The following is a 23438-nucleotide window of genomic DNA, read 5'->3' as shown; positions in this document are numbered from 1 at the left end:
CAATTTTCTTCATCTAATTGATCTCTCTCAAGTTCTATCTTCAAGTTCTAAGTGTTCTTCATAAATTCCAAAAGTTCTAATTTCATAAAATCAAGAATACTTCCAAGATTGCAAGTTTACTTCCAAGTTTTCTAAATCCATTCCAAGTAATCATCCAAGATAAAGAAACCTTTGTTACTTACAGTAGGTTATCTTTCTAATACAAGGTAATAATCATATTCAAACTTTAATTCAATTTCTATAACTATAACAATCTTATTTTCGAGTGGAAATCTTACTTGAAATTGTTTTCGTGTCATGATTCTGCTTCAAGAACTTTCAAGCCATCCAAGGATCCTTTGAAGCTAGATCTATTTTTCTCATTTCCAATAGGTTTATCCAAGGAACTTGAGGTAGTAATGATGTTCATAACATCATTCGATTCATACATATAAAGCTATCTTATTCAAAGGTTTAAACTTGTAATCACTAGAACATAGTTTAGTTAATTCTAAACTTGTTTGCAAATAAAAGTTAATCCTTCTAACTTGACTTTTAAAATCAACTAAACACATGTTCTATATCTATATGATATGCTAACTTAATGATTTAAAACCTGGAAACACGAAAAACACCGTAAAACCGGATTTACGCCGTCGTAGTAACACCGCGGGCTGTTTTGGGTTAGTTAATTAAAAACTATGATAAACTTTGATTTAAAAGTTGTTATTCTGAGAAAATGATTGTTATTATGAACATGAAACTATATCCAAAAATTATGGTTAAACTCAAAGTGGAAGTATGTTTTCTAAAATGGTCATCTAGACGTCGTTCTTTCGACTGAAATGACTACCTTTACAAAAACGACTTGTAACTTCTTTTTCCGACTATAAACCTATACTTTTTCTGTTTAGATTCATAAAATAGAGTTCAATATGAAACCATAGCAATTTGATTCACTCAAAACGGATTTAAAATGAAGAAGTTATAGGTAAAACAAGATTGGATAATTTTTCTCATTTTAGCTACGTGAAAATTGGTAACAAATCTATTCCAACCATAACTTAATCAACTTGTATTGTATATTATGTAATCTTGAGATACCATAGACACGTATACAATGTTTCGACCTATCATGTCGACACATCTATATATATTTCGGAACAACCATAGACACTCTATATGTGAATGTTGGAGTTAGCTATACAGGGTTGAGGTTGATTCCAAAATATATATAGTTTGAGTTGTGATCAATACTGAGATACGTATACACTGGGTCGTGGATTGATTCAAGATAATATTTATCGATTTATTTCTGTACATCTAACTGTGGACAACTAGTTGTAGGTTACTAACGAGGACAGCTGACTTAATAAACTTAAAACATCAAAATATATTAAAAGTGTTGTAAATATATTTTAAACATACTTTGATATATATGTATATATTGTTATAGGTTCGTGAATCAACCAGTGGCCAAGTCTTACTTCCCGACGAAGTAAAAATCTGTGAAAGTGAGTTATAGTCCCACTTTTAAAATCTAATATTTTTGGGATGAGAATACATGCAGGTTTTATAAATGATTTACAAAATAGACACAAGTACGTGAAACTACATTCTATGGTTGAATTATCGAAATCGAATATGCCCCTTTTTATTAAGTCTGGTAATCTAAGAATTAGGGAACAGACACCCTAATTGATGCGAATCCTAAAGATAGATCTATTGGGCCTAACAAACCCCATCCTAAGTACCGGATGCTTTAGTACTTCGAAATTTATATCATATCCGAAGGGTGTCCCGAAATGATGGGGATATTCTTATATATGCATCTTGTTAATGTCGGTTACCAGGTGTTCACCATATGAATGATTTTTATCTCTATTTATGGGATGTGTATTGAAATATGAAATCTTGTGGTCTATTATTATGATTTGATATATATAGGTTAAACCTATAACTCACCAACATTTTTGTTGACGTTTTAAGCATGTTTATTCTCAGGTGATTATTAAGAGCTTCCGCTGTCGCATACTTAAATAAGGACGAGATTTGGAGTCCATGCTTGTATGATATTGTGTAAAAACTGCATTCAAGAAACTTATTTTGTTGTAACATATTTATATTGTAAACCATTATGTAATGGTCGTGTGTAAACAGGATATTTTAGATTATCATTATTTGATAATCTACGTAAAGCTTTTTAAACCTTTATTGATGAAATAAAGGTTATGGTTTGTTTTAAAATGAATGCAGTCTTTGAAAAACGTCTCATATAGAGGTCAAAACCTCGCAACGAAATCAATTAATATGGAACGTATTTAATCAATAAGAACGGGACATTTCATATACTATGTGTGATTGAATATAAATATACATATAGATATAGTATATTACGTGTCATTGATGATTAAACATCGGGAGGATGTAATCATTCAATGTTAGGAAAAGAAAACTTGTCCTCAAGTATTCTATAGAACCTAAGAATCGTCAAAACGTGTTCGAAGAAAGAAGAAGTGAAGAAACGAGTGATCAGAAGGATCCACGGCAGCACCACGGCTGACCGTATACTCGACCGCAGACTCCTGTCCTGTGCGTGGAAAAATATCTACACGGCTAACATCACGGTCGACTGTGCTTTGACCGTTCGTGGTCTGATTCTGTTTTAAATTAAATTAAAACCTCACTTTTATTTCTTTTAACCCACTTCAAAACACACACCTACACACGGCTGAGGAGATCGACCGCACGGAGAAGAACGCTCATTCCCGCAATTTCAATTCCTACTTTCGGTATGATTAATCCTTGCTTTCCTAACATTCAATTGTGTTTGTATGATGAATTAAGGTTATGAAGAAACCCTAACTAGAATGAATCAAAACCTAAATTGATGCAAACAATTGAAATTGTTCTTGAAGAACAATTTAGAAACGATTGTAGTAATGATTATTGTATATCTATGCATTGATTTAACTTTGGATAATTCTAGGGTTCATTATACATCTAGGTAAGATTTTCATAGAAGCATTGTTCATATGATATAAATGACATTGTTGCTAATTGAGTGTAATAATGTTGAATGTCAAAACATATGTTGATGATGATCTCAAAAGTCTAAAACACATATGAACTTTGTGAAAATTTTAATCTAGTTGCAAACTCATTGACACTAATGAAGAGTGAAAATGTGAAGAATATTAACATCAAAACACCTAAGTATTGATGATGATTAAGTTTGAAAAACGTGTTGCCTATAATTGAAATTATACACTTTGAATTAATTTGAAGTATCATTGTGTAGAAAATGGCAAGGACCCGAGATGCTCAATCTAGAGGAGGAGAGAATAGATATAATCCTCCAACTGATGCAAGACAACGTACTACATATAACAAGAAATGGCTCAAAACAAGAGCAATAGCAGAAGGAATAATCATAAGTCTTGAAGCATTCCCTGAAGTAATTGACAAGCTATTTCAGAGGGATCTAAGTTCGTTCGTTCTAATCAATGGGCCTATATATCCCGAGTTGATAAGAGAGTTCTATGCCAACTATAGCTTCAACACAGAAACTAAGATGATAAGATTTCATCTTAACAAAAAGTGGTGGGAATTTCCTCTCAGCACGTTTGGTGAAATTCTCGGTGTTCCTACTGAAGGAATGGAGTTCTACAGTAGACGACACAAACTAGAACATCTTCTTGGAGCTACCGAAGTACTAACCTTACTTCACAAACCTAACGCCAATCACTCAGAAATCCTATCCAAGGGACTAACAGGAAAGGATCTCCGATTAGATCTGGATATCTTGAACAAAATCATTGACCACAACATCTACTGCAGGCTGGGAAATCACGCTAACATTCATGTTACCTAGATTTTTGTCATGTGGGTAATTGAATTAAATGTGAAGATTAATGTGGCATTTCTGATGGCATCCCGAATGAGCAACCTAATGACTGAATCAACTAGATCTCTTCCGTATGGAATGCATCTAAACAGCTTGTTCAGCTACCTCAAAGTGACGCACGCTATTGTTCTACAACCTTCATTCGAGCCACTGGATAAGTCAACCATCATCCGAAGTGGTCGTCTAGGAGAATCCTCTCGTGGAAGAAGATCGAGTCTTCAAGAGGACCTTGAAGAGATTGAGAACTATCAACTAGAGGAAGAATCAGATGAAGAGGAGTTAGAAGATGAGGAAGCAAACTTACGGGAACATCAAGAATTTGTTAATTCGAATTTCGAAACCAAGATCGACAGGATTCTGAAGCGAGAGGAAGAGATTAGTGAAAATCACTCTAGGTTCAAGAAAGCGTTGAAAGGATTTGTCAAAACAATTTCTTGTAATAGGTCTTAACTTGCGTGTTTGGGATAATAATCCTTAGTTGAGTACTATGTGAAGTGCTTAAATGTTGGCACTAAAACAATTATGTGTAAGATAACTAGTAACGTGGTATTTATTTTGTGCTTAAGTTGATTTTGCTTATGTGATGCTTATTGTGTGCTTAAGTTGATTTTGCTTGCAAAAATATAATTCTGTCACTGTACAGCTGCTCCCACGGTTGACCGTGGTTCGACCGCAGAACACCTGACACGATTGATTTGTCCTAACACTCTTGCATAAATTCAATGATCAATAGATTGCAAAAGGACAAATTGATATCTCTGTCAAAGTGCTCTCAATACAGCTACCTACCTCATTAAAAGTTTACTAGACAACATTCATCATTTGTCTATTAAAGCAATTACATTCAACAAATTCACACCCACTTCAATTACTCTAAACATCTCTTTGAAAAATAAAAGCTCTTCACAATGAGGTCTATTGTTGAAGGGAGAGAAGTTCTTACTCATCATCTTACTACCTACTGAAAGGACCCGTTCATATACATTATAAACGATTCACAATAGTTGATTACATTGCGAGGTATTTGACCTCTATACGATACATTTTACAAACATTGCATTCATATTTAAAAGACAATCTTTCTTTACATAGAAAATTAACAGGCATGCATACCATTTCATAATATCCACTATCCAACTATAAATTGATTTAATAATAATCTTTGATGAACTCAATGACTCGAATGCAACGTTCTTCGAAATATGCTATGAAAGACTCCAAGTAATATCTTTAAAATGAGCAAATGCACAGCGGAAGATTTCTTTAACACCTGAGAATAAACATGCTTTAAAGTGTCAACCAAAAGGTTGGTGAGTTCATTAGTTTATCATAATCATTTATTTCCATCATTTTAATAGACCACAAGAATTTTATTTACAGTTCTCATAAATATATGTCCCATGCATAGAGACAAAAATAATCATTCATATGGTGAACACTTGGTAACCGACATTAACTAGATACATATAAGAATATCCCCTATCATTCCGGGATCCTCCTTCGAACATGATATAAATTTCGAAGTACTAAAGCATCTGGTACTTTGGATGGGGTTTGTTAGGCCCAATAGATCTATCTTTAGGATTCGCGTCAATTAGGGTGGCTGTTCCCTAATTCTTAGATTACCAGACTTTAATAAAAAGGGGCATATTCGATTTCGATAATTCAACCATAGAATGTAGTTTCAATTACTTGTGTCTATTTCATCAAACATTTATAAAAGCGCATGTATTCTCAGTCCCAAAAATATAAAGGGTAAAAAGGAATCAAATGAAACTCACCATACTGTATTTCGTAGTAAAAATACATATAACGTCATTGAACAAGTGCAAGGTTGGCCTCGGATTCACGAACCTAAATTAATTATATATATTTATGTGTTGGTCAATATTTGTCTAACAAATTAGGTCAAGTCATAGTGTACCACAATCCTAATGCTCGAGACTAATATGCAAAAGTCAACAAAAGTAAATTTGACTCAAAATAATTTGCAAAAATCTATACATGATTAATATATAGTTTAAATATCGTCGTTTTATATTTTTAAATATTTTTAAAAGATTTATTAGAGTAAATAATATAATTTATTTATTAATAAATAAAATTTTATATTAAATTTATATAATAAAATATACTTTTATATATATTAAGTAATAAAATTTATAGGGTTCATTTAATATCATAAAGATAATATGATAGGTATTATTAAAGTAAGTTATTACACGTAGTAAAATATGTTTGTATCACATATTTATTTGATAAAATAATATCTATAATGATAGTAAGTAAAAGTTGTATTATTTTGTAATAATAATTATTATTATAAAATATCAATATTTATAATTACTAAGATGACATTATGATAAAACGATAATTCTAATTATGATAACTTTAATATTTACGATAATTTTTAATATTATCTTTAAAATAATAATTCTATTTAAAATAATAATAATAATGATATTTTATAGTAACAATGAAATTTCTATTAAAATGATAATTTTTGTTAAAATGATAGTTTTAATACTAACGATACTTTTAATAATAATAGTAATGATAAAACTAATAAGAACGATAATTTTATCTAAATCAATATCTTATAATATTTAATTTCATCATGATACTCTTACTCATTATTTCCTAATCGTTTCGTTTAATAGCTTTTAATCGTATTTTATATTGTGTTCATAATAATGATAATAATAGTAATCAAAATAATTAGGTGTTACAAATATTTGTTTTAATTACACTAATATTAAAAATGATAGTTACTATAACATTATTAACGATAATACTAATAATTATCTTAATGATAATATAGTAATAATAATAATAACAATAACAATAACCATTTTTAAATAATGATATATATATATATATTAATAATGATAATAATAATAATAATACCAGTACCAATAATAATAATAATAATAATAATAATAATAATAATAATAATAATAATAATAATAATAATAATAATTGGATAATAATACTAATACTAATTATAACTTTAACGATAATAACGATAGTAATAATAAAAAAAATAACAATTTTTAATGATAAATCCCTTTTATTGATAAAGATAATAATAATGATAATAATAAGATAAAACTAGAACGACGATAAAAACGAAGATAATAATAATCATTTTTAATAAAAATATCAAAAATTCAATTGATTATAACTTCTAATCCGTTCATCGAAACCATTCGACATCTAAAGGAAAAGTTCTTAATTTTTCACTAGCTTTTCAAGGACATGCATATCTTATACCTTATCTCAACCGCAAGTGTAACTAATTCAAGATTCAACCTAACCTGTCTGAGGACAATATCAAAAGTACAAGCATGCATAATTCTAAATACTCGAGCACTAGTCAGGGATACACTATTAGTATGTAAAAGTTAAATTATGAGTACTCACGTATCAATATTGAGATTCAATATTGCAGGAAAGGTACGTAGACGCAACGGAAATGATAAACACTATATTGACCTCACGAGCATACCCATGAACCATACTCAATCACCTCCATAGCTATAACCCATAATTTTCTTAATCCTATCCCACTCGAAAAAAAATTCGAAATCACTCGAACAGCACTCCGTCGTAATATTTTATGTATACTAATAATATCTTGAAATAATACGGAGTAAATATATATATGTAAATCGATTGAGAGAGTTTAGAGAAAAATATTTTCAAGTTTCTATGAAATAATGAAACCTATTGAATTCTATTTATAATAGATTTTTGAATTATTAAAGTGAATTATTAAAGTGAATTATTAAAGTGAATTATTAAAGTATGAATTATTAAAGTGAATTATTAAAGTATGAATTATTAAAGTGAATTATTAAAGTATGAATTTTTAAAGTGAATTATTAAAGTATGAATTATTAAAGTGAATTATTAAAGTTAAAGTAAAGTAAAAATAAAGTAAAGGTAAAGTTTAAGTATAGTAAAAGTATAAAACTATGTACGTATAATACGCGTATAAAATATATAATATTAATTTAAATCGTTATATATATTTAATAAAATAAAATATAAATATCGTTATCTTTATCATACTAGTTAAGTAATGAGTTGTCAAAAGTGGTTCTAGATATTTATAAAAGTTATATACATTTTAATAATAAAGTTCTTTTTAAACTGAAACCGTTTTTGTACGTTTGAAACTAAACAGATCAATCGAGTCTTTATGAGATTCAATCTTCCACTGTCCTTTGTCTAGTTCTCAATGATTGAAAATTTGTTCTTATTTATAAATCACTTTACCATTTTTCGAATATTGTTAAAATGGAAAGATTTCTCAAATCAACGTGAGCCTTTCAACAGAGACTTGTAATCATAATTCAATATATCTGATAATTCAATCATTTGATCTTATCTTCTAATTCCATTGATAAACATTTTGAAATAGATACAATCATATAAAGTATTTAATCTAATATTTTGTTTAAGTTTCAAGTTATAATATATATACACATATACATATATAATCATATTCATTTAATGGTTCGTGAATCGTTAGAACTTGGTCGAGGTTGAATGAATGTATGAACATAGTTTAAAATTCTTGAAATTTAACTTAACAAATATTGCTTATCGTGTCGGAAACATATAAAGATTAAAGTTTAAATTTGGTTGGAAATTTCCGGGTTGTCACACCTACTCTCTTGAAAGCTTCACAAACATCAAGTGGGATGTCTTTCTCAATCTAAGAGGATCACTCTATCCTCTTCACATCAATGAATTCTATGTGAATTTTCAATTCTCACACAATAATGAGAAAATCTCATTTTCTCTTTATGGGAGAAGTTATTCATTAACGCTTAAAGAATTTGGAAATATTATGGATGTTCTGAGTGAAGGTCGAACATTCTTTCTAAAACCAAATTCGTTCAATGAATTTCCTAAATGGGTAAAGAAAGACAATGCACTAGACATTATGTGCAACGGAACTCTTAGACCCGAATTCATCAAAAAGGATGGATTCCCTTGTCAACATCTTGCATCAACGTATGATCTTTGGCAGCAGATCATCACTGCAAATGTTTATGAAAAGGGGGAACTACTGGATCGACTGGATGCAAATGAAGTCACCTTCATATGGTGTCTTCTGAACTCCACGAAAGTAAATGTTGCACACTTCATGGCATCAAGAATGCAACATGCAAGTCAACATTCCCACATGTCACTTTCGTATGGTCTCCATCTAACCAAGCTTTTCGCGTATGTTGGAATGACATCTCCATTTCATCATTCCATTCAAGTCTCTTCATATCCAATATGCAAAGCTTCAACCAAGCATATCCAAGAACGTCCTCTTGAAAATCCACCCAACTTTTGTTCTATTTCGACACAGGGACAAAACAGTGTAGTACAAGCAAACATTCTAAAACTTGGTCGAAGATTATCACGACTTGAGGACAAAGACAATGGTCAATCCTCTCATCACAATAATTGAACGTCTCTTGACTGTCATGTATTATCTATGAATTATTTGTGCTTAGTATGTGATTTGAATAAAATGTGTGCTTGTTGTGTTTTAATATATATATTTTTTCAACGTGCACAATTTAAGGGGGAGTTTTGTTCTAAGGGCGAGCTTAGTTCTAGGGGGAGCTAACCTTTTTGCTTCGAAAAAAGGGGGAGAAAGATGGATACAAGTGATTGTTAACACTTGCGTATTTATAGCAAAATGTCCCTCATCACTTGTATGTTTGTCATCATCAAAAAGGGGGAGAATGTTGGTTGAATGTGGGTTAATACACTAAACAATAAACTTAAGTATGATTAACCAAAGAATATGTTTTGATGATGACACATACATATGCATAAGTGATGACTGACATCTTAACATAAAACACGCAAGGTCACTAATCCATACTTTATCTTGCAAACGACCAAGTCAAACATAGGATTAAGAATGAAATTAAAAGTTCAGGAAAACACACGGTCGAGGTACGGTCGACCGCATAGTTAACCGTGAAACCCCAAACTGAATTGCAACGCAGTTTTGTGAAAACAATTTGCACGGTCGCTACCACGGTCAACAGCAGTGCGACCGCAGTTTCTTCTGTCACCATTTTTGACCAAATAAAGTTTGACTAGTTCCCGACATCTATAATTCATGAAACCTTTCTCAACATGCTTAGAATAGATGCCTTCTCCATACTCAATTGAGTTTTGGTCATAAAAACACTAATTGTGATTAATTATGCCTAATGACATCTTAATGATAAATTAACCAAGATTAGGCATAACACATAAGTGTTAATTAACAACTTGTGATCTTAATTCTTATCTGGATATCCTTAGTATGATCATCAAGTACCAACACACTTAAGCCAATATCACTAGAACAATAATTGCTATTAGAAATGACTTAGTGATTAATTAAGGCTAAATGAAGAACCATGCTCTCAAGATTAAACTAGAAATGACTTGTAATCCTAAAACACACTTAGATACATTTAGGATGGTCACCAAGTCCAACTAGAGATTTCTCTTCCCTTGTGCATTTGTTGGACATTAATGTGTGCTTACACATTAATCATGTAATGTGTTATATTGCACATTAAACTTATTAAGTGCTTGAATTATAAGTTGTGCAAGTATCTATATGATTGATCCTAGAATAACTATCTCTTGCTATGTGAGTATTACTTGCTACTTGCTAATAATGCTTAATACTCATAAACTTGTCAACTTAATTAATATGTTTGCCATGTGCTCATTAATTAGGATTCAAGTAACTAACCTACTCCAATAGATTAAGTGTAAAATGGTTCACAATGAAACTATAGTCAATTGTTTGTTTGGTCTAGTCTAAGTAAATAAGTGTGATTGCTTGTTCAAGAATAACTTAACCTTAATGTCTCTATATACTTCATGATTATCTTATAAAGACATTATTCAATTAATCCCTAACTAAACTCAAATGAAACATGACTTGTGATTAATTGAAACTAGGAAGTTAATGATATAGTGACTAGCCTTTAGAATTGAACCAAGAGCATTAATGTGACTAACTAAGTCTTGACCAAACTAAAATTTCCCTAAATATCAATCAAGACACTTCTCCAAGAATGTTGGGTTTGCCACTTTTGGAATGATTAGTCACTTTCATGCAATAAGACCAAATCTCACACACTTAATGCATATAGTACTTGTATATGATGTTTGGTTTCTTTTGCAGGTGCTAGAAGGAGTAAAGGTGCCAAAATGTAGTGTTCAAATCTGAGTCAAACGACTATACAACAGATACCAATTTTAGACTGGAGCACGCACAGTCGCACCACGGTCGACCGTGCAGGCAACCGTGTGTTAACGGCTATTTTTTGAATCCCACTATAAAAGGCAAACATTTAAGGGCATTTGAAACTGACCCTCTTGCATATTTCCAAGGCTTATCTCCAGTGATCACAAATGTATCAACTACTACTCAAATGTGATCAAGCAAGAGAAGATTCTATGATCTTATAGATATAGAATTGGGTTTACAAACTTACTAATCAAAATCATTTATCTTGTGAGTTTACTTAATGTAATGTGTGTCCTAGTATTGTGTTAGGATAATCATTGCATAGTGTATAAGTCTTGTAACTTCAATTAGTGGAAGCATAGGCTAGCTTAGTGATCTACTTCCTTAAAGGGACTTAGGAAGTTGATTAATCTTATTTAGAGATTAATACTTGTCCAAGGTGAAGACAAGTTGATCTAGGTTGGAGTTGATCTTTCAAAGGGATAGAAAGATTAGGTTTGTTGTCTACTAAAGAAGATTGAAGACTTGTAAATCGGATCTCCACCGGGTTTGGAGAAAAGTGCTTAGTGAAGCAACAAGTCCCGATTAGTGTAATCGGGGAGTAGATTAAGGTGGATTAGTTAACATCCACCCGAACTACTATAAATTCTTGTGTCTATGTTCTTTACATTACTTCATTTATCATTTGAACATATACACTACACACATCAAGTTTGAGTTGAGTTGTTTGATCAAAGTAAAATCGAATTTGGTGATCAATTGAAAAATTGGTAAAAACGTATTAAGTAACTATTCAACCCCCCCCCCCTAGTTACTTACAATATGCATACATAGAACTCAAGAATAATTATAGTAAATATATATCACATCAAAACAAGCAATCATTCATAATAAGCTCAATTAAAATTCACACTACAAGTAACAATCATGCATAGCAAGCAAGTAATCATGATAAACAAATAGAGGCATGTTCCATAGCATGAATTTTGATGAGCATATTCATAACCTAAATAACTAGACCGAGAAGGCATTTAACTCGCAATTCATATCAAAATACGATATACGTTAAATCACTACTTATTTAGTTATCTTTTCAAATATAGCCCCAGAGTGCACTTAAATGATATAACATAACAAGCAATCACAAAGTTCATGGCAAACAAGCTAATATCCAATTACTTATCAGGCGCTCGATAATTATGATCTAAGATAATTATCATCATGTCAACATATGTTATTAATTTGACTATGAATAATGTTAACCGATTAACATTGTCGATATATTTTAGTTAACAATTTGGAGTGTTCTATGAGCACAAAAATATCCAAGCATACTTTTTCAACATGTTAATAAATCATAAGCATGTAAGCACATAAGCATGATGAAAAATATATAGCATGTTGGATGTAGAAAATATTAAGCAAAATGCTGTGATGACCCGGAAATTTCCGACCAAATTTAAACTTAATCTTTATATGTTACCGACACGATAAGCAAAGTCTGTAATGTTGAGTCTCGAAAATGTTGGAACTGTGTTTATATATTAAATTGACCTTTGACCATTCCCGACGATTCACGAACAATTGTTTGTAAATAAACATGTATATGTAAAGGTAAGTATATGTATATTAATTTAAAAATTATAAAATATAATTTAAACATTAGAATTAAATAAGTAAAATAAGATACAAAACAATTATGATAATTTAAAATGAATTTATATATAAATATATATGATTTCTATGTGCAATTAATATAGGTTATAAATAATAAACAATCAATAAAAATTATTATAAATGATTAATAAATACTACATAGCTAATAATATACTATTAACGAATTAAAATATAGATGTTATAGTAATAGTAATATCATTATCACTTTCAATATTACTATTACTAACATTAATGATTAATATCAGTATTAGTTACATTATTAAAGATAATATATAAATATAAAATTTAATGCATGTAATTTGTTATCTTTATCAATAGTATCATTATCACTAATCTTATTAATAATAGCAGAATAAATATTGAATATAAATAACAGTGTTATTATTATTAAACATAAATAGAAAATTTGATACAATTGATTTGTTAATTATTATTATTAATATTAATATTATTATAATTATTAATATCATTATTATAATTAAAAGTAAAATTATAATTAGTATTATGACTATTATCTTTACAATTATCATTTTCATTTATAATCTTTATTATCAATATTTTTTTATTACTTTTAACATCATTCTTATTATTATTAGTATTATTTTGATGTTATTATTATTAATATTATTATTACTTCTAGTATTATTATGTGTATTGATATTACTAATTATTTTTTTTTTATCAATTATTATTTCTATTACTATTATTAATATTATATACTTATTATTATTAATAAATATTAAATTATATACATATATGATTGCAGATAGTGATACGCGTAATTTTTTTTTTTTATCAACATCTGATTCAAATTTCTTTTCTTTTCTTATCTGTATTTTCTGTATGCTCGTGAAAGCCTGTCAACGTCCATTTTCAATAAGAGCCAAATCTATGATTCATTCATGCTCCTACTTCAATTATGATGTATCAGTTTAATATATTACATATGCAGTAGAGGAGAAGAAAAACATTTTTTTTTCTTTTCTTTGTTACTCCCGGTACGCGTATTTTTTTCTTTCAAAATCTCAATTCTTAAATTGTTTCTCAAAATCTAAAATTGTAGTAGCATCAGGAATCATGTGGTCTAACTTCCTGCAAAGTTTCAATTTCTAATTTCTCGTATTGATTGAGAATTCAAGAGTCAAAGTTTATTTTTCAAAAAGTCAAAACTATGAACACGGATCAAATTCGAAATGGTTTTTGATGTTTCAAGTTAATTTACGATTCCAATAGTTTCTATAAAAGATTTACAAACTATTTCAACTTATAATCTTTGTCTAAATCGAATTCAAAAGCGAAATCATATTTTTTTTACCTTTTTGAAACCGACGCTCAGCAACAACAATATTATTCTTTAATTTTTTTTTCTGTTTGCTAATTAATACAGAAACCAAATACGTATGTTTTAAATTATAACTAAAACCTTAATTTAGTTATTAAATTGTTATTGTGAGACTCTGGGCGATTAAGATGTTGAAGAGGAAGAAGAAAGAGTGACAGAAAACAAAACGAGCTAAAAGGATTTAAGTTACACATTTAATCAGAAAGACAACATCAGATCCATGGTCCAATGTGTTTGGGTTAGCCAGGAGGTTACAGGATCGAACCTGAGTGGTAGCATATATTTTTTTTTATATATAGAAAATGAATCAGACGGTTGTGGATATTGGATATATATTAATGGGTTATGCGTAATCAGAAAGAATCAAACAGAGCAGATGGTTAGAGGTATTGTCAGGGAGCGAGAGGTCTCGGGTTCGAGTCCCGTCTCGGGCAGTTAATTGTTTTTTTTTATGCTGCAAAGGTATAATTGATTATTATTATTATTACGATTATTATTATTATTATTATTATTATTATTATTATTATTATTATTATTATTATTATTATTATTATTATCATTATGATTATTATTATTATTTGCTAGTATTAAGTATGATTGTTATAATTATTAATATCACTTCTATTAGTATTATTAACATATCTAAAAACTTTAATATCATTACTATCATTATTAGTAATATTAAGTATTACCAATATTAATATTTTTACCTGACAAATATCATTTAAGTGTTATGATGATTACTAGTTTCACAAGCAAATGTTATATTTAAAAAAATATATTTTATATACATAATCTAATTATATTAAATATTTCTATATACAAAATGAATATATTTAATAATGAAAAATATATATATATATATATATATATATATATATATATATATATATATATATATATATATATATATATATATATATATAAGTTATTAAAATAAAAATTAAACCACTAATAATAATATATATATTTATTCGATTAAGATTATGTATATTAATAAATATACAAATGATATAGGTTCGTGAATCCGAGGCCAACCTTACCCTTGTTCAATGATGTTATATGTATTTTTACTACAAAATACAGTATGGTGAGTTCATTTGATTCCCTTTTACTCTTTACATTTTTGGGACTGAGAATACATGTGCTGTTTTTACAACTGCTTTATTAAATGCTTTTGAAATACATTTTGAACTGCGAATACATGCAAATGCTTTATTAACTGTTTTACAATATTTATATATGTGAGTTTCATTAATCCCTTTTTAAATGCTTTCGCAATATATATTTTTAAGACTGAGAATACATGCGCTATTTTTATAACTGTTTTACGAAATGGACACAAGTAATTGAAGCTACATTATATGGTTGAATTAGCGAAATCGAATATGCCCCTTTTTATTAAGTCTGGTAATCTAAGAATTAGGGAACAGACACCCTAATTGACGCGAATCCTAAAGATAGATCTATCGGGCCCAACAAGCCCCATCCAAAGTACCGGATGCTTTAGTACTTCGAAATTTATATCATGTCCTAAGGAGGATCCTGGAATGATGGGGATATTCTTATATGCATATTGTGAATGTCGGTTACCAGGTGTTCAATCCATATGAATGATATTTTTGTCTCTATGCATGGGACGTATGATTATGAGAAATGAAAGTATGAAATCTTGTGGTCTATTAAAATTATGAAATGATTCTTTATGATAAACTAATGAACTCACCAACCTTTTGGTTGACACTTTAAAGCATGTTTATTCTCAGGTACGAAAGAAATCTTTCGCTGTGCATTTGCTCATAGTAGAGATATTACTTGGAGTCATTCATGACATATTTCAAAAGATGTTGCATTCGAGTCGTTGAGTTCATCAAGATTATTATTAAGTCAATTATATTTGGATATATTATGAAATACTTTACATACCTGTCAACTGTCGATGTAACGAAAGTTTGTCTTTTAAAAACGAATGCAATGTTTGTAAAATTTATCATATAGAGGTCAATTACCTCGCGATGTAATCAACTGTTGTGAATCGTTTGTAATCGATATGGACTTCGTCCGGATGGATTAGGACGGGTCTTCACAGTTGGTATCAGAGCAGAGGTCTTAGCGAACCAGGTCTACATTAGTGTGTCTAACTGATAAGTCGTTAGGAGGCATTAGTGAGTCTGGACTTCGACCGTGTCTGCATGTCAAAAGTTTTGCTTATCATTTCTAGTCGGAAATCATCTGCTTATCATCCTTAGGAAATTACCTGCTTATCATTCTTAGTCTAGACACATCTTACTGCATTGATTGCATGAATAGTGTATAGACAAAAATTCATATCTTAGCGTATTTGTTATTGTTACCTTTGCCTGACAACTTCCGTAGATTCCTCCGTAACTTATGGGATTTTAGTATTATATATGCATATGTAATTTATGTATTGCAGGGTACTAATCTACATCCTATAATCTAATTCGTATCGAAAATCCTTCATCTGATCGTAAGAGATGAATCCCTCAACCAGTTCGAGTTCCTTAGATTACGATAGCTATTCCAATAGTTATTCCGACAGCTATTCCGATATGGATTTCCACTCGAACTCCGAAAGCAGTGTAACCAGAATGGAGCAACCAATCAGCCATTCCCAATTCATCTGATGGGTTCGTAGTCGACTTAATCAATAGAGACGCGAAGTAGGCGATCCCTTCCACCAACCAAATTTACCTCTTGGTGATGAACCTGAAACATATACCGGCGAACCTGTTTGTAATACTATTTTCTCTCTCATTTCCCGAATATCTCGCCAAGATTATAATCTATCTAAAATTCTAAACCGTATTCATTCGCTCGTTCCAACCAACAATCATCTTAGAGTAATAAGTCAACGAACTTCGCGCTCGAATAATCAATTTGGAGAATATGGTGCAAAATGTACCAGCTTCAGCAACATCACCGACATCAACAGTACCATCAGTAACAACACCAGTACCATCAACAATCCATGCCTCGACATCTCATTCTGTACCTCGAATATAATTATTGTTCTACGAATCGTTCTACATCATTTATCTTCGTTCGACATGGCGATTATGTAATCTCTAATGTTTTAAAGATTATATATTCTTGTTCTAACGATAAATCAAACGAGTTTAATATCATATTAACTCATTAAATCCATGAATACATCTGAAGAAAATATATATGTATATATGTTTTTCATAAAGATTGTAATTAAAAATTCTCTTGTACAAATTGTTAATGGTGAAAATATTTTAACGGGTAGGTAATACCCGAGGAATATTTAGATTTCGCATTAATAAGTTACACTGTACATTCTTCGAATCTGATTCAACAGTCATTTACTATCCTACTTGCAACCACAACTATACGAATCCGTTCATCACAGAATAACCATTTTCATACAATTTTATATTTGGATTTTGACCTATCAGAATCTGACAAGTGGCATAATGAAGAAAACATTGTACAAAATAAAATTTGTTAGAAACAAACAAATTAACTATGAGAAATTTTGTTAAGAATCCACGCTAACAAAATCCTAGCTAACTGTTCCTAGCTAACTGAATACATTTTATTTATCGCAATTTACATTCTCGCAATTTTATTTATCGTCATTAAATTTCTGTTATTTACTTTACGCACTTTATTTATCGTTATTTAATTTTCTGTTATTTATTTTACGCACTTTAAATATCGGGACACGTATACAAGGTTTTGACATATCATATCGACGCATCTATATATATTATTTGGAATCACCATAGACACTCTATATGCAGTAATGATCGAGTTCTCTATACAGGGTTGAGGTTGATTCTTCAATAATATATATAGTTTGAGTTATGATCGAGTCTGAGACGTATACGGGTCACGACACGTATTAATTAATTCGAATATTATATATTAAACTATATATGAATTATTGGACTGTCAATTGTGGACTATCGACTGTGGACTAATAACATTGGACAATTAAAATGAATTAAAATATTGATTATAACATATGAAATTAAACAATTCTTCAAGTTGCCACTTGAGTTCGTCTTAAACATCATTTGTATCTTCACGATTACATTCTGCGTTCAAACCTTTCATGATTCTTGAAAACACCTAAATCGATAGGATGAACCAACCGCACTTCGTCTACGGAAGAAAAGATTGATGCATATAGTTAGGCACCTGAAAACACTCAGAACCTGAGTAAACGTTTAACACATAACTGTGCTAATTCCTTTAGCGTTATTATTACCAAAAATAACCTTGCATCTGCTGATCGAGATAGCCAGTTTTGTCACAGCTCCAGCAAGACAACTTCGATTTTTCGTACGAAACAACCTTATTATAACGTTGATATATACGCCTGCTCTTTTATTGTTACCAGAGAACCTTTCATATTCCACCATATTACCATCAGCGTTTAATCATCTAAAAACACAATTTTCCTAAAACCACCTCGGATTAATAACCTATGATTCAGATATCATAGCATTAAATGTAGAGGAAACAGAAAAATGGTAGATGGTCTAAACGGTCAAAAGTTTGATGATAAAGAAAGGAGTGTTAGGAACGCTCGATAGAAAATTGGGTATTGAAAAACAGATTGAGCTACCCATGAAGGAGACCAAGGACAATTACAAGGACCAAACCCTATATTCAAAGAATTTAGGTAATTCTGGATCCGATGAAATCTTTAACAAATATCTTGCTCCGTACTCATATTAAAATCTTGCGGAAAATCTTTCTTCATCAACCATCGAACTTAGAAATTCCAAAATATCATCATCAATATCTTCGATATTTCTGAGGATATCTTCATAAATATTCTCGTCCGAAATTATATACCTCTTCGTGCTTCCTTTGTATCATTATATTGGAAACATTCAATAGAAAATTTAGTACTGAAAAGTAGATTATGCGAAACTATGAAAGAAACCGTGGACAAATCACAAAGCATAAGTTTGACTTCAAAGAATCTAAATGATTCAATGTCTACTGAAGTCTTTAGCAAATATTTTGCTCATTACTCTAAACCCTTGCAGACAATAGTCTCCATCATCCTCTGATCTTAGTTATTCAAAGATATTATCGTATCTTTCAGTATAAATATCCTCGATACTTCTGAATATATTTTTATAACTAATACTATCGGAAATCATTTATCTCTCCGTGCTATCAGTGTTACATCATATAGAAACTGTTAGTTTCTATATTCTGTAAACTTTTGAGCTTAAAATATGAATGTTATTGAAGTAATGTTGGGAACTGATGCATTAGTTAGTATAATATAATGACACTTGATCAACGTGATTATATTACAGTAAGTCATGCTGAGTTTCTAAATGGAACATGATGATTCACAGATTATAACGTCATCATGTGTCATGTTACATAACTCTTTCATTCTGATTTACTTCTGAACATATCAAGAAAATATATTCTTGATAGTTCTATTCTCAGTGATTCTGGTAATTTGACAAATCAAATCGTGCTAATACGTTCTTTCTTGTTTAGAACATTAAGCTCATTCGAAACTCCACACCTATGAATTCTGGACTATTACTTGCAAAAAGAAAACAAAAGCATAAAGCTCCGAGATAGAAAGGGGGTATAAATCACAGCAAATAAGAGAGAGCATTAACTGTGAATGACAATGATTATAGAAGACGGAAACAGGTATTCCAAAATATAAGAGAAAATATAAAACCTAATAACAACACGGAGGTTTCAAATCGGGGATATTAATACGAATAGCAATATAAAGACACGGTAGAATTAAGAATAGTATCCCCCAAGGTAAAAGTATAAGTAAACAGATTCGTCAGGTGGAAGTTGGAAAAAGGAGAATGATTGTTACGATAGTAAGGGTAAGAACAAGGATTAGAACTGGATTAAGCATTTTCACAATTTTTTTGGATGTATGAACTAAGAAAGGAAAATATAGGAATGGTGAGGATAATGGAACGGAAGAAACTTAATTTATAATGAAAATATCAGACGGAGTAATCGAGGAAGATCACCGTATTTAATTATAGAAATCTTACTTTCCTTTTTCGCCGAAGAATCCGATCTTATAGATTTCGAAGATTTTCTTTAAATTCAACCCTGTTTACGTCAAAAGCTAAGGAAAATCTTATCTCCTTCAATTCACTCTTTTGCGATAGCTTCATTCGTATCCTTAGAATAATCGAATTATTTTATCATTATTATTCAACGATGATAAACCTCTAGTTATCAACTCATATTCGTCAGGAAAACATATTTATTGTTAGCCATGATGACCTCACTTAAATTTCGGGACGAAATTTCTTTAACGGGTAGGTACTGTGATGACCCGGAAATTTCCGACCAAATTTAAACTTAATCTTTATATGTTACCGACACGATAAGCAAAGTCTGTAATGTTGAGTCTCGAAAATGTTGGAACTGTGTTTATATATTAAATTGACCTTTGACCATTCCCGACGATTCACGAACAATTGTTTGTAAATAAACATGTATATGTAAAGGTAAGTATATGTATATTAATTTAAAAATTATAAAATATAATTTAAACATTAGAATTAAATAAGTAAAATAAGATACAAAACAATTATGATAATTTAAAATGAATTTATATATAAATATATATGATTTCTATGTGCAATTAATATAGGTTATAAATAATAAACAATCAATAAAAATTATTATAAATGATTAATAAATACTACATAGCTAATAATATACTATTAACGAATTAAAATATAGATGTTATAGTAATAGTAATATCATTATCACTTTCAATATTACTATTACTAACATTAATGATTAATATCAGTATTAGTTACATTATTAAAGATAATATATAAATATAAAATTTAATGCATGTAATTTGTTATCTTTATCAATAGTATCATTATCACTAATCTTATTAATAATAGCAGAATAAATATTGAATATAAATAACAGTGTTATTATTATTAAACATAAATAGAAAATTTGATACAATTGATTTGTTAATTATTATTATTAATATTAATATTATTATAATTATTAATATCATTATTATAATTAAAAGTAAAATTATAATTAGTATTATGACTATTATCTTTACAATTATCATTTTCATTTATAATCTTTATTATCAATATTTTTTTATTACTTTTAACATCATTCTTATTATTATTAGTATTATTTTGATGTTATTATTATTAATATTATTATTACTTCTAGTATTATTATGTGTATTGATATTACTAATTATTTTTTTTTATCAATTATTATTTCTATTACTATTATTAATATTATATACTTATTATTATTAATAAATATTAAATTATATACATATATGATTGCAGATAGTGATACGCGTAATTTTATTTTTTTTTATCAACATCTGATTCAAATTTCTTTTCTTTTCTTATCTGTATTTTCTGTATGCTCGTGAAAGCCTGTCAACGTCCATTTTCAATAAGAGCCAAATCTATGATTCATTCATGCTCCTACTTCAATTATGTTGTATCAGTTTAATATATTACATATGCAGTAGAGGAGAAGAAAAACATTTTTTTTTCTTTTCTTTGTTACTCCCGGTACGCGTATTTTTTTTCTTTCAAAATCTCAATTCTTAAATTGTTTCTCAAAATCTAAAATTGTAGTAGTATCAGGAATCATGTGGTCTAACTTCCTGCAAAGTTTCAATTTCTAATTTCTCGTATTGATTGAGAATTCAAGAGTCAAAGTTTATTTTTCAAAAAGTCAAAACTATGAACACGGATCAAATTCGAAATGGTTTTTGATGTTTTGAGTTAATTTACGATTCCAATAGTTTCTATAAAAGATTTACAAACTATTTCAACTTATAATCTTTGTCTAAATCGAATTCAAAAGCGAAATCATATTTTTTTTACCTTTTTGAAACCGACCCTCAGCAACAACAATATTATTCTTTAATTTTTTTTTTCTGTTTGCTAATTAATACAGAAACCAAATACGTATGTTTTAAATTATAACTAAAACCTTAATTTAGTTATTAAATTGTTATTGTGAGACTCTGGGCGATTTAGATGTTGAAGAGGAAGAAGAAAGAGTGACAGAAAACAAAACGAGCTAAAAGGATTTAAGTTACACTTTTAATCAGAAAGACAACATCAGATCCATGGTCCAATGTGTTTGGGTTAGCCAGGAGGTTACAGGATCGAACCTGAGTGGTAGCATATATTTTTTTATATATAGAAAATGAATCAGACGGTTGTGGATATTGGATATATATTAATGGGTTATGCGTAATCAGAAAGAATCAAACAGAGCAGATGGTTAGAGGTATTGTCAGGGAGCGAGAGGTCTCGGGTTCGAGTCCCGTCTCGGGCAGTTAATTGTTTTTTTTTATGCTGCAAAGGTATAATTGATTATTATTATTATTACTATTATTATTATTATTATTATTATTATTATTATTATTATTATTATTATTATTATTATTATTATTATTATTATTATTATTATTATCATTATGATTATTATTATTATTTGCTAGTATTAAGTATGATTGTTATAATTATTAATATCACTTCTATTAGTATTATTAACATATCTAAAAACTTTAATATCATTACTATCATTATTAGTAATATTAAGTATTACCAATATTAATATTTTTACCTGACAAATATCATTTAAGTGTTATGATGATTACTAGTTTCACAAGCAAATGTTATATTTAAAAAAATATATTTTATATACATAATCTAATTATATTAAATATTTCTATATACAAAATGAATATATTTAATAATGAAATATATATATATATATATATATATATATATATATATATATATATATATATATATATATATATATATATATATATATATATATATATATATATAAGTTATTAAAATAAAAATTAAACCACTAATAATAATATATATATTTATTCGATTAAGATTATGTATATTAATAAATATACAAATGATATAGGTTCGTGAATCCGAGGCCAACCTTACCCTTGTTCAATGATGTTATATGTATTTTTACTACAAAATACAGTATGGTGAGTTCATTTGATTCCCTTTTACTCTTTACATTTTTGGGACTGAGAATATATGTGCTGTTTTTACAACTGCTTTATTAAATGCTTTTGAAATACATTTTAAACTGCGAATACATGCAAATGCTTTATTAACTGTTTTACAATATTTATATATGTGAGTTTCATTAATCCCTTTTTAAATGCTTTCGCAATATATATTTTTGGGACTGAGAATACA

This window comes from Rutidosis leptorrhynchoides, chromosome 3, assembly GCF_046630445.1.
Source record: "Rutidosis leptorrhynchoides isolate AG116_Rl617_1_P2 chromosome 3, CSIRO_AGI_Rlap_v1, whole genome shotgun sequence".
Lineage (NCBI taxonomy): Eukaryota > Viridiplantae > Streptophyta > Magnoliopsida > Asterales > Asteraceae > Rutidosis > Rutidosis leptorrhynchoides.
Note: the sequence above shows the minus strand (reverse complement) of the source record.